Source organism: Cupressus sempervirens, chromosome 6 (genome assembly GCF_028749045.1).
Source record: "Cupressus sempervirens isolate cs-2001-9-10 chromosome 6, ASM2874904v1, whole genome shotgun sequence".
In the NCBI taxonomy this organism is placed as follows: Eukaryota; Viridiplantae; Streptophyta; class Pinopsida; order Cupressales; family Cupressaceae; genus Cupressus; species Cupressus sempervirens.
In genome coordinates this window covers 437895179-437918196 of record NC_143123.1, presented here as the reverse complement: position 1 = coordinate 437918196, position 23018 = coordinate 437895179, and the positions used below count along the sequence as shown (strand labels likewise).

The following is a 23018-nucleotide window of genomic DNA, read 5'->3' as shown; positions in this document are numbered from 1 at the left end:
TAGGGCACTTAAGGATGTATTTTAGCATTCAATTCCAATGAAAAAAAATGTAGGTTTTAATAAATGGTATTCAAGATTGAGTTTAGTACATTCATTCCCATGCTAGATTGTAAGTTCCCTTCAGGCATTCAAGATTGAGTTTTGGATTGTTTTAGTTGCAAGACATTCAAGAGTGTGTTTGATTTATCCAATTAAGTGCAACATACATTAAAAGACAAGTGTTTAAACATTCAAGTTCATTTCCCAAGAGGACAAAAATTTAAGAAAATTTGCAAGAAAACATGTTTAGGTGTTTCTAGAAGGCTCCCTTCTAGAATACTACAATAAAAAACTTGATTAACTTGAACAAAATCCCCAAAAATGAAAGCTTAACTATGGGAAAACTTATTTTAACTTTTATTATTATTTTTTATACATGTAAATCAACATAGAATAGTCCATATCCTATGAAACCACTAAAACTCAATTTTCAGTTTATTAGGTGCAAATAAAAAAAATATTAGAGATGACTAAACAAAGAGGACATAATAGAACTAAGAAAATTATACCTGATACCTACTTTTGTAAATCATAGACAATAGTAGTAGAGTAGAGACACCAAACCACGTAGATGACAAAACTTATAGCTGCTAGAAAAATTGTAGATGAAAAAACTAGTAGTCACTGGTAAACCATAGATGCCAAAACAATGGGTGGCGAGGAAATCATAGACAATAGTCTACATGCGGATACAACAATCAAGTAAAACTGCTAATTTTTAGCCACCCACAATGTAGACGAAAAAACATTAAACTATAGAGATGAAAGTTAAGTATGTAGAGACATCCAAACATCAGAGATGACATAATTTAATTTAATTTAATTCTTTTGGCAATTTTTTGTGGGTTGTTGAGTTTGTTGTTAGCGCAAATGCCAAAATGTGAAGACAATGATCTATCTTTTCAAATGAGACTATGTCCTAATGTAGGTGACACTGCACTATTTTCTATAGAAAATGTCAAATTTTTGACTGAATTTGAGTATGGTAAAGGGACATAGGTCCCACCAAGTGTGCCAAAATGTATACGTGAAATACCTACCTATTGGGAGAATTCTTAAACAAGGAAAACATTAGTTGTACATGTTCATATATCAAGATTCAAACAATACACAACTAAAACTACTTAAATTTTACTAAGCTGAACAACCAAAAGATATGAGTCCCAGGCAACCTCGGAGCAACTCAACAAGGAAACCTGTGTGAACCTTGTTGGTGTACTCTAGTTGGAGGGATGTGTATGTTCTCTTCCAAACACAATGATTGAATGAATCCCTTGAATGATGAATGTATGAGAATGAGATATGAACCCAAGCTAGGTGAGTGAGTAATGCTTCAAGAGGAGGATATGGAAGAAGCCATTCTTAAAAAAAATCTAGGAAATGGAGATGAATGCAAGAAAGTAAATTAGATTATTAATGCAACAAATGAAATCTAATAACTACCAAAGAGTTAGTAACAATGCATGAAATCACTTAGGATCTCTAGAACTATACTAGTATGATTACAAAGAAAATGAGGGAGATGAGAAATGCTTGAGATAGGAGATCTATTTATAGGCTTGAGAGAGGCCTTGGGCAGGTGGCACCTATGTGGCATCCACATATGTGTCACAAGAGAGACACATGGGCTAAGGAGACAAGCCATGAAAAGGTCAACATAAGCCTTCTTGGTGATAGAGATGGCTCAAGGTTTGCTCACACATGTGTGAGAAACCTTGGAGAAAGGAAAGGGGGACAAGTGAGTAAGAGTGTAAGAGGCTTTTGAATAAAATAATAAAAGGGAGGCTTTCTTGGATTTTGAGTTTCTCACACACGTGTGTACAAATACTTAGGGACTAAAAGGTGCTTAGGAAGGGATTTAGGATAATTAAGTGGGATTAACTAGTGGGTAGACTTAGAAGGATGAGACTGATGGGTGGTAGACTAGGTTTTACGTGAGATTAAGAATAAATTAAATAGGATTCAACTTAATCATAGGATTAGAGAATTTAATAAAGTGGAGGGAATTAAATAATTTAGAATTTATTTAAAAGCGGATTTATGGAGCACTATGCATTAAATAAATTTAACACATTAGAGGGGATGCATTTAAATTAAATTCAAATACATTAGGGAAGTGAACCTATTTAATTAAATAAATTTAATTAAATGAGTAGAAGAACATGATAAATATAATTAATTAATAAATAATCAATTATAATGTTAAGGAAAATATTAATAAATTCATAGTGTTTAGGACAATTTTAAGTTTCTACAATTGGTCCTAATTTAGGATTACAATCTCCTCATCAAGATCAATGCCATCAACTATGTTCCCTTTGCCCTTGCTATTGGCTGATGAAGAAGGAATGATAGCTTTTCCTTTGGCAATTGAATCCTTCTACAATTGCTTGGTTGATGAAGGATTTGACACTAATGTCTTTGCTTGAGAATTTCCTTCAAAATAATTATGCCTAATCACTTTGGGGGTTCGAGGAATTCTACACTCTTTAGAAATTTTTTAATTTGATATGAAAATGAAATTACAATTTCTCCTTTTTATTAAATTTTCAATTTTAGGTCATCATTAAATGATCCATACTTGGGTAGGTGGAAGAATCTTGGTTTGGTCTTCAACCCTTGAATGCTCAGCTATCACTAACTAACCATGCTTAATTTAGTCAGTGACTCAGACGAGTCTACCCATGCTCGGTTAGGTCTAAGGAGTGACTTAGTTTGGTCTAACAACTCAATTAGGAAAAAGGAGTGACTCAGTTAGAACTAACAACTCAGACTTGTTTGAGTCTTTACTTCTATCCAAGTGCATCTGATATGCTAATTTGGACTATCTTGCTTGGATGGCTAGAGCTGATGTGGAATATGAGTTTGATCATAGCTATAGTGATGTCCTTGCCTATTTAAGTAGAGATAATTGAATCACCCAATCCATTGTCTTGGGTGTCAATAGCCTCACTAATTTCATTCAAACTCTTTTACGATTTCTTTGCCCATTGCTACTTCATTTGAGTCCTGATATTATCAACCTTTAATTTATTTTCATCTTCAATTTTACCTCTATTCATGTAGTTCTTTGCATACATAACATCTTTTGATAGAATATCTCTTTTTGAGGTGAGTCTTCATGAGATTTTCTCCTATATGTCCAAATTATCCACATAAACAACATCTATACCAAGTGTTGTAGTCCTAGCTAAATATTGTTTTAGTAAGTCATTTAGTAGGATTCCAATTCTTTGTTTTGCGCTCTAAAGATTTATGACCTTGCTTTTTGCATGTAAAAAATGTTCCTTCAAACTTGCACTCTAAAGATTTATGGCCTTGTTTGTTGCATGTAAAAAATGTTCTTTCAAACTTGGTTTTCTCTGTGCATTCACTTTCCTTTTGTCTATGTTTGTTACAAATATAAAATTTTCCATTAAATGTTAACTTTATATTTCTCCAACATTTTTTTGAAGTATCATCTATTTTTCCACAATGATTTCATGTAGGCCTTTTATTTTTTTGAGCTCCTTATTTTAATGACTCTCCTTTTTTAGTACAGCTCAATCTTTCTTTCCCTTTATGTCTATTCTAAGATATTTCAGCTAACAAATCCATGCTTGCTTGTGATCTCATCATTATTTCATTGGTTTCTCTTTTTGGCCTAAGATCATTCTTGAAACTTTTATTTTCTATCCTTAAACTAATGAATTCTTGATTTGCATTGTTCGACTAGTTTTTCATATCTGCTTGATGTAGTCAAGCTGGTGGATTTCATTATCATTTTCTTCTATCCTATATTTGAGTAGTATTTTGTATTCTTTTTCCTTATTTTTTTCATTTTCAACTTGGTTCTTTTGTTTCATGAATTCACATATCGTGACTCATTGGATCTCCTGTTCTCTTTTCAATTTTCTGCCTTCTTCTTGAAGAATAAGGTTCCTTCCAAGTAGATCTTGTATAGTTGTATTTGCTTGATCTAAAATTCTCTCTTTGCAAATATATTCAATTCTTTCTTCTATGTATAGATTATCATTCATCTTTTCTCCTCATTATTTTTTTTCTTTTCAGAGATTGAGAGAGTTGCTCATTTAGTTTATTGATTTATTTCATGGCCAAATGTATGTCTAACTTTTCATTCTCAGTGGCTTTCTCTAGCTTGTATACTTCCATCATCTTTGATCTTTTCTCTCAAGTTGCTAAAATTTCTAGTATGAGAACCTTACTCTTATACCAATTATTGGAAATGTAATGTAAACTAGGTGACTAAGGGGGGGAGGGGGTGAATGAGGAACCACTTAAACTTTTTTTTAACAAAATCACTTTGTTAAGTTGTCTAATCTACTTGCATGCATCAAACATAAAGTAGTAAAGTAACAACACAATAACACAATATTTGGTAACCCATAAACCCTCCAAGTAGAAGGTAAAATGTGGTGGAAATGAAACCTACAATGCTTCACTACTGCAATATTAAATTTTACCTATTAAGGCTCACAAATGATCACTTCAGATGATCTTACTTGGTGAAGAGCAATAAGGACTATTAGCCATTAGGTCCACCTTTTGAAAGGATTTATACAATATAGTTAAGTATGTACTCTATTAGGAGTTTCTGCAAAGGACTATTAGGTCCACATAGTTAAAGGATTTTGAATTGATGGACCTATTAGGATGAGTCAGTGGATTGATCTTTGATGTGCAACTATGATTGCTGATGAAGATCCTTTGAAGTAAAATAATAACTTGTTTGTGATAGATGAGTCTCTTCTTTTCCTTGGAATGCTTGTAGCCTTTAAACAATCTTCTCTTCCATATTCACTACTGTTCTTTAATTACAATTACTTTCTTCTCACATTCTTCATTTTTTTGGATAAAAAAAATACTTTAGACTTAGATCCATCCAAATAATTCCATCAAAGGTTAGCTACAACATAACTAATTCCAAAAGTAATTATCGAGTCATCTCAGTGGTGTAGCTCAGGTTCAATGGCTTACTTGGAAATGCTGAAGATATTCAAGAAACACTATCACCTAGGCTAAATCTAGCGCTTAGGTGATATTGGATGGTTAGCTCATGCTGATCACTCGATAGACACTTTTAACTTGGTTCACACTATTCTTCCAACTTGATTATCACCTTGGAACAAAATTGGTTTGCTGACTCGGTTCACACTAGAGCTCAATAGACATTTTCAACTTAGTTGACACTACAACTTGGTGTAAACTATCAACTCAGTGTAAATTGTCAACTTGGTTGACACTTCTTACTTCTTGCACATTTAACATTGTTTCAATAGTTCCTTTGTGAGCATAGTTAACACTGTATACTAGTGACTCAGTTACTTCCATCTTTCTATATTATTAAGCATTTTGACACTAACTGACAATATATCTTGCAATTGTATTAACATAAAGAAGTCAAGTGTAATGTCCCTTTACTGATTTTTTATGATATTTCCAGCCTCAAATCAGAACTTTAAAATCAAACAACCAATATTACAAAGATCTGCCAATTTCCCAATAAAACCCAAATCGGGTATGTCCAAATTAGTGCCAAAAACTTCACAACTTCACAAATTATTAATAAATTTGAAAATGGACATTTTTACAGAAATTTCAGCAGCATAAAAGCCTAAAAAATGACATTTTCAGATTTGTATAGCCTTTACACAACAGCTCACAAATGTAGGGCAAAACTATGCTCAATCGGGCTCCCGAAATTAACACAAAAATGCCCAGAAACACCACAAAACACTCATAAACTATCTCAGAAGTTTAATCATGACCCAATACATATATTCAGCTCTATTTTGACATCATAAAGTCTGAAATACAGTAGAAAACCAAACTGATATGAAACACTCAACTGAAAACCGAAACTCAAACCAAAAACAACCCTGAAAACACCCAAATCGGCACTATTCAGCACAAAGGAAAACTTTGTATGAGCATGCACATAGAATGGCTTCAAACTCCTGTCCTTAGCCTTCCTGCAAACCTGAAAACTCCCATTCTTGGGTCTCCTTCTCCATAGGTTTGGCAGCCTCTGAAGAACAACAAGAAAATTAGCAAGAATCGAGATGTAGAATGAGCCCAAAATGCCTCCAAACCCCTTTTAAAGAGGGCATAACCCTAACTCACGTCCAAGAAGGGTTAATAAAATATAATTTAATAATAATTTTTATTTATTAGTCCATTGATTTCCAAATATTAGCCCCTTTTTCCAAAATTTCACCTTTTTGGAGCTTGCCTGCCTTAACAAAGTTTTTTATTAAAATTATTTGAATAGGGGACATGACAAGTCCTCCCCTCCCAAATATTGCTTGTCCTCAAGCAATGAAGGTTGGAATTCTCAAGAATATATGCTCCTTCCCAAGTTGCATCCTCTAGTGGTAATCCTTTCCATTTGACCAAATGCTCTATGATGCTCCTATTTCTCAACCTTTTCTCTCTTGTATCCAAAATCTCTTCTGGTATCAAAACTAATTTCCCTTCATCATCAAGAGGTGGTAATTTTGTAGATACTATGGTTTTCTGGCCTAGAACCTTTTTTAAGCAAGATACATGAAAAATATTATGTATTTTGCTGTTTGGTGGGAGCTCCAATTCATAAGCTACCTCTCCTACCTTCTTGATGATTTTATAAGGCCCATAGAACCTTGGCTTGAGTTTCTCTGCTCCACTTCTCTTCAAGGTGCTTTGCTTATATGGCTGCAACCTAACAAATACCAAATCTCCCACCTCAAAAGATCTTTCAATCCTTTTCCTATTAGCATATATCTTTTTTTGGTTTTGTGCATGTTGTAGATTATCCTTGAGGGACCTTATTATGTCTTGGCTTTGCTTGATGAAATCACTTGCTGCGGGTACTCTGCTATCAAAAAGTATTAGATCAACAAAGGAAAGGGCATCATAACCATAAAGAGCATGAAAAGGAGGCATACCAATAGACATGTGATGAGATTTATTGTAACAATACTCCCCTAGGTGTAACCATTTCACCCAAGCATGTTGTTGATTTGAAACATAGTTCCTCAAATATCCTTCTATCCATTTATTAACTATCTCTGTTTGTCCATCTGTTTGAGGGTGATAGCTAGTACTGGGAGTGAGTTCAGTTCCTGTCAAATGAAAGAGCTCCTTCCAAAAAGAGCTGAGGAATCTACTATCTCGGTCACTAACAATGTTTCTAGGCAAACCATGTAATCTAAAAATTTCCTTGAAGAACAATTCGGCCACTTGTGATGCCTTGAAATCAGATGTGATAGGAAAGAAATGTGCATACTTAGTTAGTCTATCTACCACCACATATATGCAATCCTTACCTTGAACCTTGGGCAACCCAGTGATGAAATCCATGGAAATACTTTCCCATTTTTGTTCGGGAATAGGAAGTGGCTGCAACAACCCTGCAGGAAAATTTTGCTCACTCTTGCTTTGTTGGCATACCATACATTCCTTAATGTGTTTAAGGACATCCTCCTTCATACCCTTCCATGAAAATCACTCTCGAATTTGCCTGTATGTCTTGAAGTATCCCTGGTGACCAGCCAAAAGTGTGTCATGAAAGGCCCTCAATATCCTCTCCTTAGTTTTTGACCCTGGCACTAAGAAGATCCTATTCTTGTAATAAATCAATTCATCAAAAACCTTGTACCTATTATCATCCACTAACTTATCCAAAATCTTGGTGGCAAATGAATCTTTAGCATACTCTAAAATTATGGAGACTTTCCAATCAACAGAGATAGATGATAAGGAACACAAAGTGGGCTTTCTTGAGAAAGCATCAGCAACCACATTATTCTTTCCTTTCATGTATTCAATATCAAAATCATAAGCTTGCAATTTTCTTACCCATTTTTGTTGACGATCATTCAAATCCCTTTGGTTCAAGAAGAACCTGAGGCTATTATGGTCTGTCTTTACAATGAATCTCCCACATACCAAATATTGTCTAAACTTATGAAGTGCTTGCATGATTGCCAACATTTCCTTATCATAGATGGAGTACCCTTTCTCTGATTGATTTAATTTTTGACTCTCAAATGCTATTGGATGTCCCCTTTGAGTTAGGACAGCCCCTATACCTTCTCCAAAAGCATCACATTCAACAACAAAAGGTAAAGAGAAATCTGGAATTGCAAGCACAGGGCATGAACTCATTACCTTCTTAAGCTTATCAAATGTTTTTTGTGCCTCTTCTATCCAAACAAAAGCTCCTTTCTTTGTCAAATTAGTCAAGGGGGCAGCAAGCTGAGAAAATCCCTTGGCAAATATCCTATAGTAGCTACACAACCCGAAGAAACCTCTCAACTGTGTAAGATTAGTGGGTGGAGGCCAATCCAAAATTGCCTGGATTTTTTGTTGATCAACCCGTACTCCTTTAGAGCTTATAATATGTCCCAAATATAGGATCTCTGTCAAACCAAACTCACATTTAGATAGCTTAGCATAGAAGGATTGCTGCTCCAAGATTCCCAAAACAGTGTCTATGTGCTTTAGATGCTCTTCCCATGTTTTACTGTATATCAAGATATCATCAAAAAATACCAAAACAAATTTTTGAAGATGCTGACTGAATACCTTATTCATACAAGATTGGAATGTTGCAGGTGCATTAGTGAGACCAAATGACATAACAAGAAATTCAAAGTGCCCATAGTGACAACTGAAAGCAGTCTTTTCCACATCTTCACTCCTCATTCGGATTTGATGGTAGCCTAATCTTAAGTCAATTTTTGAGAAGTATACAGCACCATGTAACTCATCAATGAGTTCATCTATGCATGGTATGGGATACCTATTTTTTATGGTCTTCTTGTTTAGAGCCCTGTAGTCTATACACATTCTCATTGTACCATCCTTTTTCTTGACAAGTACCATAGATGATGCAAATGGACTAGAGCTAGGCCTTATGAATCCCATGTCCAAGAGTTCTTTAATAGTTTTTTCAATTTCTTCCTTATAACCTCTTGGATGGCGGTATGGGGTTGTTATAATTGGTTTGGCACCCTGTTCTAACTCTATAACATGCTCAAAACCTCTATCTGGTGGTAATCCTGGAGGAAAATCATTGAAAACTATACTATGCTTATCAAGAATATTTTGAATTTCAAAATGGAAATTACCTTGATTCTTTGGAGAGCTTGTTGGTTGGATTATGACTCCTGCTGCCCATGTTACTTGTCCTCTTCGAAAAGTCCTCTCCATCCTCTTTGCAGAGACCGCCTTAGGTGCTCCATTCGATAACCCTCTCAATATGACTTCTTTCCCATTGGAATGAAATTTAAACTCCATAGTTTGATGGTTCATGTAATAGCCTCCGATAGAGTGCAACCATTGAACACCCAATACAAGATCTGTCTCCTCAATACCAACCACATAGAAGTCATCACATAACTCATAATCTCCTAAGGACATCTTGAGTTGTTTCACCACCCGTGTGCAAGGCATAGTGAATCCATCAGCTACAGTAACATTGAATCCCTCAAAATCTTCTGCTTTAAGCCCTCTTTTCATGACAAATCCCTCATCAATAAAATTGTGAGTTGCCCCACTATCAAGAAGAACAGTCAACCTTTGCCCTGCTAGTACCCCTCGAATTCAGAATGGATGGTATCTTGGGACTCTTGATAATGCTGCTAAAGTGCCATCTTTGCTGATTTCTTTTACTTTCTCTTCTTCTATCTCCTCCTTAGTATCATGAAATTCTTCATGCTCATCTGAATCCGATTCTAAAGCAACTTCAATATAGTGCACTTGACCTTTCCCCAAACATTTGTGTCCTGGAACCCATGGTTCTCTACAAGTAAAACAAAGCTTTTTCCTTCGTAATTCACTCCTAGTCTCTTCATCTACCTTCTTTTTTGCCACATTTGTCACATCTTTTGGTGGTAGTGTTGGGAAAGTCTTTTTCTGAAAATTTCCCTTATGTTGCCAAAGATTTGGGGGTTTTTGATTAGTGATTGATTTCATAGGCACGCAAGTTTCAAGTTGCAAGCTTCTTTTGATAGCTTCCTGTAAGGTTGAGGGTGAGAAAGCCTTAACCAAACCCTTAACAGAATCTTCTAAACCATCAAGAAAAAGATAAATGATCATCTTTTCACTCATATCAGGTACCATAATAGCCACTTTTTGAAATTCTTTTATATACTCATTAACTGATTTGGTTTGCTTCAACTTTGACAATTCTTTAAAGTACTCTTCATCATCCTTGAGGTCAAATCTATCTATCACCCTTTGACTGAAATCTTCAAATGTAGTTACCTGATCATGACCTTGAGTAGTCATTCCATGATACCACCAATCATAGGCTGCATCTTCCAAGTGTAGACTTGCAAATTGAATAGCATCACTCTCTTTCATGGGGTTAAGTGTGAAGAAAGTTTGTAATTTTTGTAGCCATGCTCTAGCTGAAATTTTATTTGTTCAATCAAAAGTAGGTGCTGTAAACTTTCTTATTTTATTTTTGAGCTCTCTTCCACTTGTGTCATGCTCCCTCCTATTCTCTTTCTTGGGCATCAAAGCGTTCATCATATCCACATATTCTCTAAAAGGAACTGAACTACGAAAGTCATCATCTAAGCCATTGTAAGTAGCTCTTAATGTAATCAAATTACCTGTAACCTCTTCCACTGGATTAATGGCTGGATTTGGTACTGGTGGCTCATCTACAGGCAAGAAAATAGATTTGGTTGATTTAGATGGTGTGGATCTCCCATTTCTTGGCTCCTCTGAAGTGCTCCCTTTCTCATTAATAGATTCAATTCCTTGTAATTTTTCTGTCAATATTCGCAAAGCCTCTCTAGTTTCCACCAAACCATCCATTATTTGCTTCTGAGTATTTTGGATGTCTTGGAAGAATTTCTTTGCCATCTCATCTGGATCAGCCATACTTTTTTCTTCCCTAGATTTTGTACTTTTGCTTTCAACTGGGGGTTTGATCAAAATTTTTTTATTCTTTTCTCGCTGCAAATATCTTTTTTCTCTTTCACTTAGTTGCATGCAATCATAAAATATAACATGCAAGATCTGGGTAGTTATCAAAACTTGACATGCAAGATCTGGGTAGTTGTTAAAACTGACATGCAACTTCTACAAACCCTCAGGCTGGCAAGATCACGGCTCTGATACCACTGTAATGTCCCTTTACTAATTTTTTATGATATTTCCAGCCTCAAATCAGAACTTTAAAATCAAACAACCAATATTACAAAGATCTACCAATTTCCCAATAAAACCCAAATCGGGTATGTCCAAATTAGTGCCAAAAACTTCACAACTTCACAAATTATTAATAAATCTGAAAATGGAAATTTTTATAGAAATTTCAGCAGCATAAAATCCTACAAAATGACATTTCTATATTTTTATAACCTTTACACAACAGCTCACAAATGTAGGGCAAAACTATGCTCAATCGGGCTCCCGAAATTAACACAAAAATGCCCGAAAACACACAAAACACTCATAAACTATCTCAGAAGTTTAATCACAGCCCAATACATATATTCAGCTCTATTTTAACATCATAAAGTCTGAAATACAGCAGCAAACCAAACTGATATGAAACACTCAACTGAAAACCCAAACTCAAACCAAAAACAACCCTGAAAACACCCAAATCGGCACTATTCAGCACAAAGGAAAACTCTGTATGAGCATGCACATGGAATGGATTCAAACTCCCATCCTTAGCCTTCCTGGAAACCTGCAAACTCCCATTCTTGGGTCTCCTTCTCCACAGGTTTGGCAGCCTCTGAAGAACAACAAGAAAATTAGCAAGAATCAAGATGTAGAATGAGCCCAAAATGTCTCCAAACCTCTTTTAAAGAGGGGATAACCCTAACTCACATCCAAGAGGGGTTAATAAAATATAATTTAATAATAATTTTTATTTATTAGTCCATTGGTTTCCAAACATTAGCCCCTTTTCCCGAAATTTCACCTTTTTGGAGCCTGCCTGCCTTAACAAAGTTTTTTTTTTAAAATTATTTGAATAGGGGACATGACATCAAGTGAACCCAATATCCAAATTGCTTTAGCACTATTACAAAACTAGATCTTTAGGATAACATATCCAAGTAGTGAACTGACCTATGTTACAACCTCTTTTTCAATATAGTTCCTTTGATGTACTCAAATCAACCTCAACATAACCCCCTTCTCTACTATGACCAAAGTCACATCCTCAACATCTGAACATCAATTACGTAATTAAAAAAACCACACTATCTGGAAACAATTCTTCAATTTTATGTTGTCATTGATGTTACAAAAATGTTAGTATTAACCGAGAAATATAGAGTTTGAAGTATTAACCTTATATATCTCAATATTAACCAAGTGCTCAAACAAAGAAGACTTTCTTGTATTAACTGAGCAATTGGTTAGTGTAAGGAATCCTTCTTGTAGTATTGATTGAGTGATCATGCATCAAAATACTTGTAGTGTTGATCAAGTGTTCAATCCTAGTATTGATCAAAAGGCAATGTAATGCATTTTCCTAATAATTAATTGATTGGGGCTGACTATTTACATATTTTTTGATTATTTGGAAGGATATTCAAGCTAAATTGTCCAATCTTATGATATATAAGAAAGGTCAAGTTGTGAGGATAAAATGTACAAGTAAAATATGAAATATGATGAATATGTGAGTGAAGAAAAAGGAAGAGTAGGAAAGAGTGGAAGATAAGATGCAAAGAACATCTGATCAGGAAGGATCTAGAAATCAAGCCAAAATAGAGATTTGAATCTGCAAAGGAAGTTACTTCATAAATTAGGTCAAATTATTGTTTTTTTCTAACCATTGTAGTTGTAAAGGAATATCTTTATAGAGTTGACTTAATAGTCATATTGTAAATCCTCTAACAAGGTGACATTTCAAGATTAAAGTGTTTAAAGACCTTTAACTAGGTCACTCCTAACAGGGTGATCTAAATCCTCTAACAGAGTCATACTTAACAATATGTTTTGTAACCTTTAATAGGGTTGGCTCCTAAAAAGGATCAATTTAGAAAAGTGAAAAATATTATGACTAGTTGTATGGTGGTTTTCCCAAATTGGACTTCCATGTTAAATATTTGTGTCATCTATGTTCATATTATGTGATTATGCTTTATGTTTTTCCAAATAAGTTACTAAAGATTATGTTGTGGTTTCACAACAGAGAAATGGGAACCCCCTAGTAAATTTTTGTCTCCTATAACCCTAGTCTACAGCCTGGGTCATGTTGGAACTCTTTACAAATCTGGCTTAAGCCTCAGTCATTGACTGGGGAAGTCTAGAGTGTCAGATCTGGGGAGAAACTCAATATTTCTAAAGGTTTTAGTGAAAAATGTGCACTAGCACTCATGCACACCCCATCAAGGTGCATAGGTGTGCTTAGTGCACAAGTGTGCATTCATCTCCCTCTAGAGATATGCACATGCACACATGTAGAGGTGCACACCTTTGAAGGATGTACACAATGGGTCTAGGTCTATATAAACCTAGGACCCCTCCCTCTTCATTCACTTGTCTCTATTCTTCGAAATCAACCACATCTCTGCACCCTTAAAGGTGTGCTCATCCTTGCAAAAAACAAAAATACAAACAAAATGTTAGACACCAAAGATGTGCACATGCACACCTCCTCAAGGTGCACATATGCAAACCTTTTTTCACTCAAGAAAAACTAAAAGAACCTAAGACTAAGAGAACACTAGAAGGTGTGCACATCCACACCTCATCAAGGTGTGCATGTGCACACCTTCTACTTAAACTTAATCAACACAAAGACACCTAAGGAAAGGTGCACATATGTGCACCCTACCAGGGTGCACATGTGTGCACTCTTTGTACACTCCAATGCATTAAGAGCTAAGTAAAATTCCCCATTTTTCACTTGCCACAAGTGCATGTGCACACCTTGCAAAGGGGCACAAATGCACAGGTGCACAACTACATCAAAATGGTCATATAGGGACCATTTTGTGTAGTTAGCACACTTGTAAGGGTGTAGTAGGTGCATTTTTCTATATACCAGGGCTTGTTGGGGGAATTTTATTATTTTGCATTATTTTGGGGCAATTTTACTAGGTTTTTGTTTGTCAAGGTTTGTGTTTAGGTTCAATTTTAGCTTTTTAGACTAATGTCTTCTTTCTTGCATAGATAAAATAAAATCATCATCATCTTCAATGGATAAAAATATTGCTCCCAAATTTTTAGTTTTCAAATAAAAAGGTACACTGAGGAAATCCTACTTTCAAGATGGACATTATGAAATCAGAGATATTGAGCTTGGACACATTAACTGGAATGCCTTCCTTACCATTTGCAATAAGCCAAGAGAACAATCTGCAATGGTACCAACACTAATAAGATTTGGGCTTGTCAATGCAGCATCACATCCTACATCTGTGTAGTCTTGAAAACTCATCATGGCTCTTGCAAAAAATTATATCACTGAAGAAAAGGTTTTTAAGAGTATCACATGTGAGATAGTCCTGGACCTCTAACCTCGAAACATAGAGAAAGTGTTCCACTTTCCTAGAGCTGATCAGTATTTACAAATTTCTTATGAAGGGGCTGAAAGATGGTATTGAGAAAATGAGAAGGAGGACAAAGAGATAACTTAATCATCTTTCTTGATTGATAGAACACTAGTGGGCTATAGAGTTAGCAAGGTAGACATGACTTGGGGATACATGAAGGATGACATCAAATATGCCATTATTCTTTTAAGTAGAGTCATGGGCCTATTGGTAGCTAGACATCTTCATATATGGATGGTCCATTTCATAGAAACCATCCAAATGGCCAAGATACCTATTGAGTGGGCCACAATGCTGAGTAATAACTTGGATGTGTAACTGGTAGCTATTAAGGCCAACCCCAAAATCTACATGACATCAAATTTGGTGTACTTATTGGTGGCCAAAATAACTAACTACCTAGGAATTTGGAAAAGATGTAGCATATAAGATGCTAATGCCTAGCCCTATGTGGTATATCCTTAGATGGTAAAGAAGAAACTCTTAGATCAGAGAAAAGAGTACCTGATAGTGAATGACAATTTTATATTTATAATCATACAGTTCATAGAGGGTGATTATGCCAAAAGGATGTCACTAAAGGTAGCAGCCAAAATCATGAAGATCAGTTCCTACTACACCTAGTTTAAAACATTCACCTACCTAAGGGTAGCTGGTACCATGGTTAACCCAAAGAAGCTCCTAAGATATCCATCGAATAGGCTCATTTTTTTGGATATTTTTAGGCAACTCACATATGCATATGACAAAGTGAGGAAACAACACAAAAAGACATGGGTGTGGCCAATCATCATTGGTGCTTTCAAGGTCAAACAAAAGAAATACATCATGACCTTTGATTTGGAATAGGATCAATATCCCTTAGAAGAGTACAACTCTCCTTGCCCTTATTTTGACAACATAGTGATGATTATACATCTGGAAGGTAAGTGTTTGTACATGAAGATGCACTAGAGGATCAATGGATGAATGTAATAGATGAATATGATATTTAGATAAGGGATTATTGTAGAATGACTCTATATCTGGCAGAAAAGGCCATGAAAATGAAGACCCTACTAGAGGCTATCAAGAAAGACACTGAAGATGTCTTCAATCCATCGTATAATTGGGACAAAATCTATGATAGGTTGACCATGAATGTAGAGATTTTTAGGGATGAGAATGTAGACATCAACAACATGAGCAAGAAGTAGAGTATTTTGAAGTGGATATAGGATTGAAAAGGAAGAGAGGGGAAAAGGGTAAGAAACAAACAACTCAGGCCCAACTGCCTCAACAACCACAAAAAAATATTGAACAAGTAGAGTCTCAAGATGAGGTGGCAACTCAAGTCCAAAAGACTAAGCAAGTTCCTCCACCAAGATAGGAATAGGAACTAGAATAAGAAGAGGAATAATATAGGGTTGTATACATGAAAATGAGGCCTTCAAACTTTCACCTACACTTCAACATGATCATTAAATGTGGATTCATCTTGGAATAAACATGGGGTTGTTTATCCAAGAGGCCCCATAATGTGACCTGCTACCTTCTAACTAGAAGAATTTTGCCTATTGTGCTCTCAAAATGAGATTTAGGCAACCAAACCTTCCTAGAATGAAGGATTTGATACAGAATATGATTATGCAATTAGTCTATATGAAAATGAAAGCATTAATCTAAGAAATAAAAGACATTAAGCTAAATGTATGCATTCTTATTCTAAATTGACATTAAAGTATTTAAGAAAATGTGAAAGCTAGAATGCGTGATTATTTTGATAGCAATTCCATACAATCAAATTCCAATTTTTGTAATGAGGGATAGAGTGCCCCTTAAATAGAATCAAAGAATTGATCAATGATCAAGATCAATTTGAATAGATTGCTGAGATTAAAGAGAAGATTCAGTTAAAATGGAAACTTCCTTGTGCAAGTGAAGCTGACTATTTCAAATATGAGTGTGATGAGTAGTTAATTGAGCTTTTCATGAGTGTGAGAACAAGTTAGTTAGATTAATTCTAATTTCAAGAGATAGTTCACTCAGAGTTTCCTTTTTGGAACTGAAGAGAAGATTTTGAAGATATTATTTAATTTAATAAAGTGAGATATGACCTCATAAATGCCTTTAACATTTAATTGAATAATCTCATTCAATTAATTAAAGTGAGCATAAATATTAAATTAAATACTTTTAATTCCTTAGTACATTAGCCTTAGGATATAATTTAATTTAATTAAAGTACAAACACTATAAATTAAATTAAATCTTGATCAATAAGTTTAATGTGACTAATTTGAATCAATACTTAGGAATTAAATAGGTAGCCTAATTAATGCAGATTTAGGGTTTTCTACATTTGACAATTAAGTCGAGTGGCAAAAATTAGAATAAGAACTACCTAGTAAAATAGGTTTTTGATCAAAATAGACCAGAATTGGTTAACATGGAAATGAGCCAATTCGGGGGTATTACATTTTCCCCTCTTTGAATGAATGTGTGAGAAGCACATTCAAATCAAAGAAAATTAGAAAGCATGATGCGAGGATCAAGAAATGAGATTGGTTTCAAAATTGCTGATATAGATACCAATTGATAAGATTTTAAAGATTATATTTAGAGGGAAGCTTAACCTTAAGGGATCCAAGTAGAACACCTAGATACCTAAATTAACAAGATTTTAAAGACTGTCTTTAGAATGAAGCTTAACCTTAAGGGATCCAAGTAGAACACCTAGATACCTGAATTGATAAGCTTTTAAAGACTATCTTCAGAATGAAGCTTAATGTTAAGGGATCTAGGTAAAAAACCTAGATACCTAAGCATAAAAGATAACAAGATTTAATCACGAGTCATAGAATCATCCCTAGAACGAGGCTTGATCCTAAGGAGTCAGGGTTTAGACCTCCCTGATACCTGTCCATTGACCTCTAATAGGAACAACTATAAAATGTGATTAATTGATGACCAGATGAAATAGATGAAAAATGATACCAAATAGAGGGGAACAAGATGCCCCTAGTGATGAGATGCCCCAAGTGATAAGGACATAAGATGGGGCCAAGATGCCTCGAGCAATGAAGATTTAGATTGATTTTGAACTTTAGATTCAATGATGTAATCATCTTGCCTTGCGAGAGAGAAATCAAAAGATGACACACTAGAAATATGATGTAAAGTAGTCTAGAGAGAGATATAGAAGAAATTGAAGAGTCAACCAAACATAGAAGAGATTAGAATGATCAAAAGAAAATTTAGAGTCAATAAAACATAAGTATGACGTCTAGAATACCAAGTTTGACCAAAAGTTGACTAGATTTGACCATAGCTAACTTTTTCTAGATTGAAGATGAAATTTGAAGAAATTTTGAGTTGAAAAGATTCCAAGATTCACAAAGTATTAGCAAAAATTTGAACTGCACAAGCGTTTTATTGCATCGGTCCCAAAATTTTGAAATGCATTTTCGAGCCACTTAAGTTTGTCAAATTTTGAATTCGATCCTAAAAATAGATTCAGAACGATCAAATTAGCCAGGGGGTGATTTTCGCTTGAATCGAAGGACTTTGAAAAATTAGGTCAAAACCTATATAAGGGCTCAAAGGGTCATTTTCAAATAATTGTGCATTTTGTCTTTAGTGGAGGAGAAAGCTCTGAGAGGAAGATGGAAATTCTAGTGCACACACACTATTTTGAGCACTCTTGATGACATAGCTGACCAACAAACTATGGACCTTTGGTGAGTAGTCAACAATCCCTCTTCACATTGAATTTTTGGCACACATTTTGAGATGTTTTTAGTGTGTTTTTAGCATATTTTTAGGGTATGTTAGTCAGTTCTCATGTAGGGGTTTCTTTCCTCATGTGAAACCAATCTATCTTCACTTGAAGATCCACTGGCCCTGTGTTTCTTTGCGCACTCCAGTGGGACATCATACATGGGAGATGCCCACCTTTCGTACGAGATGCATGGGATTTTTGGGTGCATCTCACTTAGAGTCTACTAGTTCCTCGTGTGAGGACTTGTTTTCTCATCCAAAGATGCATGATCTCACATTAGAAAATGCATTCTCATGCAAAAATTAGTGGGCTAGGTGAAAGTAAAATTTGCATTTTTGATTTTGTCATTGTTTTGACTTGTTGAGCGAGTATTGACTATTTTCATGTTGTTTTTTCTCGTGTGTGTAGGTTGTCTTCGATGACATCATGTTTAGGTCTCATTATCCTCGTTACAGAGCTTTGTTGTGAAGTCTTGACAATGCAGACATGACCCATATTGATAGATTGGAATTAGCATATCTATGTTAGATCCCAATAGTGCTGGTGAATTACTACCTATTGACTACCTTGGTGGAGCATTTCCATTCAAAGATGAACACCTTGTTAGAAATGCTTTAGAATAACTGAGAAGGGGGGGGGGGGTGAATCAATTATTTAAGGTCCAAATGTCCTATTCAAACTTTTCATCAAGTAAAGTGTGCCCATCTAACTATTTATTCATCCAAGCTTAAACATTCCTATTCAACAAGTTACTATAAATCAACGTGCAATCATAACACATGTAAAGATCAACACATAACATACTGATTATATGGAAACCCAATTTGGAAAAAACCACTAGTAACATGCTACTCAATTCTCACTCTTTTGAAGTGATGCCTTGTGACAGGCCTACCGTGTTAAAGGCTACAACACACTATTAAATGTGACCTAGTTAAAGGATTTAACCACCTTTTTAGAAGTGAGCCTGGTTAGAGGACTTTAGAACATTCACTTGGAATGTCACCCTATTAAAGGATTTACAAATGGTTGTTAAACCAATCTAAATCCATAGGATTTTCTTTTTCCCTAAATGATACAATTGCTAGAGAGTAACAATAAGGGGTTTTGACCCGATTACAACATACAACTTAACTTACAAATTTTAGATCACTCTTCAACTCATAACATTTCTTGACTTTCAGTATCTGTAGTTCTGATAGCTTGCCCTCCTTTCAATCTTGGTCACCTTGAGTCTCCATGCTCAATGTACCAATGCAATCCTCTCTTTCTAACCACTTATCGAAGTAGAGTCTTTGTGCTCTATTCTTCTTTCTCCTAGATGCCTTCTCGTTGACACCCTTCACCCACATCACAATTTGGCACACCAAAAGCTCTTAATTCTTAGTCCATGACTCCTTAAATAGAAGTCTAGAACTTCTTTTTCTACTCGATTCTTCCCTCCTTTAATTTTAGTTCAAATGGATTAGGTAGGATTCATTGAATCTAACCCACATTTTATTCCTTCTAGAAACATCATGAAAAACCCTCTTGAATTTGCTCAAAAATGGTTTACATATAATTCTGTGCCACCAACTCATCATCCTTATCCTCCAACTAGTTCACAAAATTCAAGGTAACAACTTTGTTGGCTCAGATTTGGAAAATCTTTGACATTTCCAATAATGCAACAACTCGACACTATTGAAATTCTAGTGCTCATAACATACTGCATTAGTCGGCATTAACTACATTTTACTGATGCTTGGCACCTGTTGTGGATTCACTTGGCATCCACTAAGATTTTCTAATGCTCGACTCCTTCTATATCACTCGGCACTTGAACTTCACTCGGCACCTGAAGTTCACTTGACACACATTAGATTTTCTATTTGCTCACTCTAACTAAAATTTTGGTCAGCTTAAACTAACTTTCTCAGCACTTACTAATGAGCTTAGTTTAAGCTTTGCAATCAATCTTGTTCCAACTTATACTTCTAGTGTTTCTAAGTGCGGTCAACCTTTGTATCTTCAAGTATGTTATCAATACATCATTTAACCATTGTCTTAACTGATCCTTACACTTCATTACAAAGCTGTAATTCAACCTTTCCCTTAGGTACTCTTGTTACATCTTGTTGATTAAATCCTCTTCATTAATCAATTAAGTGATAGTATTTGGATCTTGTAAGAAATTTCTATCCCTACAAATAGTAGGTTTGAAATCAATGACAAAACAATGATTAAAAATATTCTTTATTAACAATCTCCCTCTTTCAATCAATCTTCTTCACAATGATCTTTTCAATCGGATTTCCAACAATCTCCCTCTTTGGCATTGATGGCAAACCAAATTGATCAACTATCAGACCAAACTATTCAATCATGTTATCAAAATGCTAACTAGGTTAGAACAATAAGTCAAATGCCAAAAAAAAAATTGGATTGGATTACATAATTTCTTCTTCTACTTCTCCCTCTTAGCTGCTGTATCCTTTTTCTTTCCTTTCTACCCTTCTTACATTCTCTCCCTATGTATGCATGCTCATCTTCTACTATTTGTTTCTCTATCCATATTTTCTAATCAGCTTATTCATCTTCTTCCTCAACTATTGATCTATTTCCAATAAGATTTCTCCCTCTTTGACAATAATGCCAAAGACATATTATCTCAGCATCTTTAGCATGCAAGTGTAGCATTTTTAGGTTCTTTCAATTTCTCCATCTGTCTCCTTGCTTGTGACTAATTTGGAACTTCATGACTTTAATTACTTCAGGAAAAATCCTAAAGTAAGTATCCTCTGCATTAATGTGCAATGTTTCAATAATCAATTCATTTGATGCAGGGCAATTCTTGTTTTATCTTAAGTAGCCTTGGATAGGAGTATCACCCCTAATTACCTCTAAGATACTCAAAAACATCTTTAGGTAGTGCTTTTGTGAAAATGTCAGCAATGCATTCTTTTGAATTGACATATTCTATCCTTACTTGCTTGTCTTCCACCAATTCTCTTACACAATGATACTTGATTGCAATATGCTTTGTTTTGGCATGCATTACAGGATTCTTTGATATGTTGATAGCACTTGTATTATCACAATAAAGTATCACAAGATTATTTACCTCTTCCTTCATAATTTGCAAAAAATGTTTGATCCACATGATATTAGTGCAATTGATAGCAACAACAACATATTAAAATTCTATTGTGAACTATGAGGTACAACTTTTCTTTTTGTTGGTCCAAGTAATCAGTCTTTTACATAAGAAAAGTGGTCCTCCACTGGTGCTTTTTTTGTCATCAATATTACTTCCCCAATTTGCATCAATGTAGGCTCTTAGCTCAAACTTTTCACTCGTCTTGTACTAAAAACCAAAGTCATTAGTTCCTTTTAGGTACCTCAGTATTCTCTTTACTACCATCATATGATTTTCTCTTGGATTTGCAAAAATCTTGCCACTATTCCAATAGCTAATACAATTTTTGGTCTACTATGTACAACATACTACAATTTTTCCAAGCATTGACCTATACATTGTCTAATTCACTTTAGTAGATTCATCATTCTTTGATAACTTATGTCCTCTTACCATTGGTGTGCTGACAAGTTTTGAGTCTTCTAATCCAAATGTCTTGAGTATTTCCTTGATGTATTTTGATTGGGTCACAAATATGCCATGTTTTAGTTGATGTACTTGCAATCCAACAAAGAATTTGATTTCTCCAAACATTGACATTTAAAACTCATGTTTCATTTGATCAACAAAATCTTTGCATAGGACATCTTTTCCTCCAAATATTATATCATCAACAAAGATTTCAGATATCAAAATATCTTTACGTTTTTCTACCTTGATGTATAGGTTGCTATTGTCATCTGTTCTCTCAAATCCTATCTTCACAAGATATTTGTGTAGTCTCTCATACCATGCTCTAGGTGCTTGCTTCAAACCATAGAGTGCTTTATGTAGTTTACAAACCATATCCTTGTTGCTGATATCAAAAAATCCCTTTGGTTGTTCTATGTAGATTTCCTCTTCCAGTATACCATTTTGAAAAGTAGACTTCACATCCATTTGGTAGACTTTGAAACCTTTGTATGTAGCATATGCAAGTAGTATTCTTACTCCTTCTATTCTTGCTACAGGGGCAAATGTTTCCCCATAATCTAGTCCTTCTTCTTGTGCACAACCTTCGTAGACTAATCTAGCCTTGTTTCTTGTTATCTCACCATTCTCATCAAGTTTATTTCTGAAGACCCATTTTTTACCAATCACATTCTTATCAGCTGGTCTAGGAACTAGGGTCCAGGTTTTATTTTTCTCAATCTGGTCTATCTCCTCTTCCATAGATTTATACTGGTCATAATCTTGTAGAGCATCTTTTACTATTTTAGGCTCAACCTTGCTCAGTAGACATGATTCATTCCTTAGTCTATTCCTTGTCATTGGTCTGGCATCCTTTTCACCAATGATTTGTTCTGTAGGGTGATGTCTCCTCACATACTTGGCTAGTCTTGGTTCTGTCCTTCTTTCCATGTTTGATTATTTAGCTTTAGAGTCATTTTTCTCCTCTCCATCTGGTATTTCATCATCTCTTTCATGTGTACTACTTTCAGAGTTAGACTATGCATTTTCTTCAATCTACAACTTAGCTTTTGAATGCAGCTTGAAATTTACTAGTTGTGACTCAATTGATACTAAAATTTGTTGTTGA

The 23018-nt window shown here is 34.9% G+C and overlaps 1 pseudogene; it reads left to right on the top strand.

The window, feature by feature from the left end:
- Window positions 1–23018, top strand: part of LOC149552930 (FACT complex subunit SPT16-like) — a 191210-nt pseudogene that overhangs the window by 15026 nt on the left and 153166 nt on the right.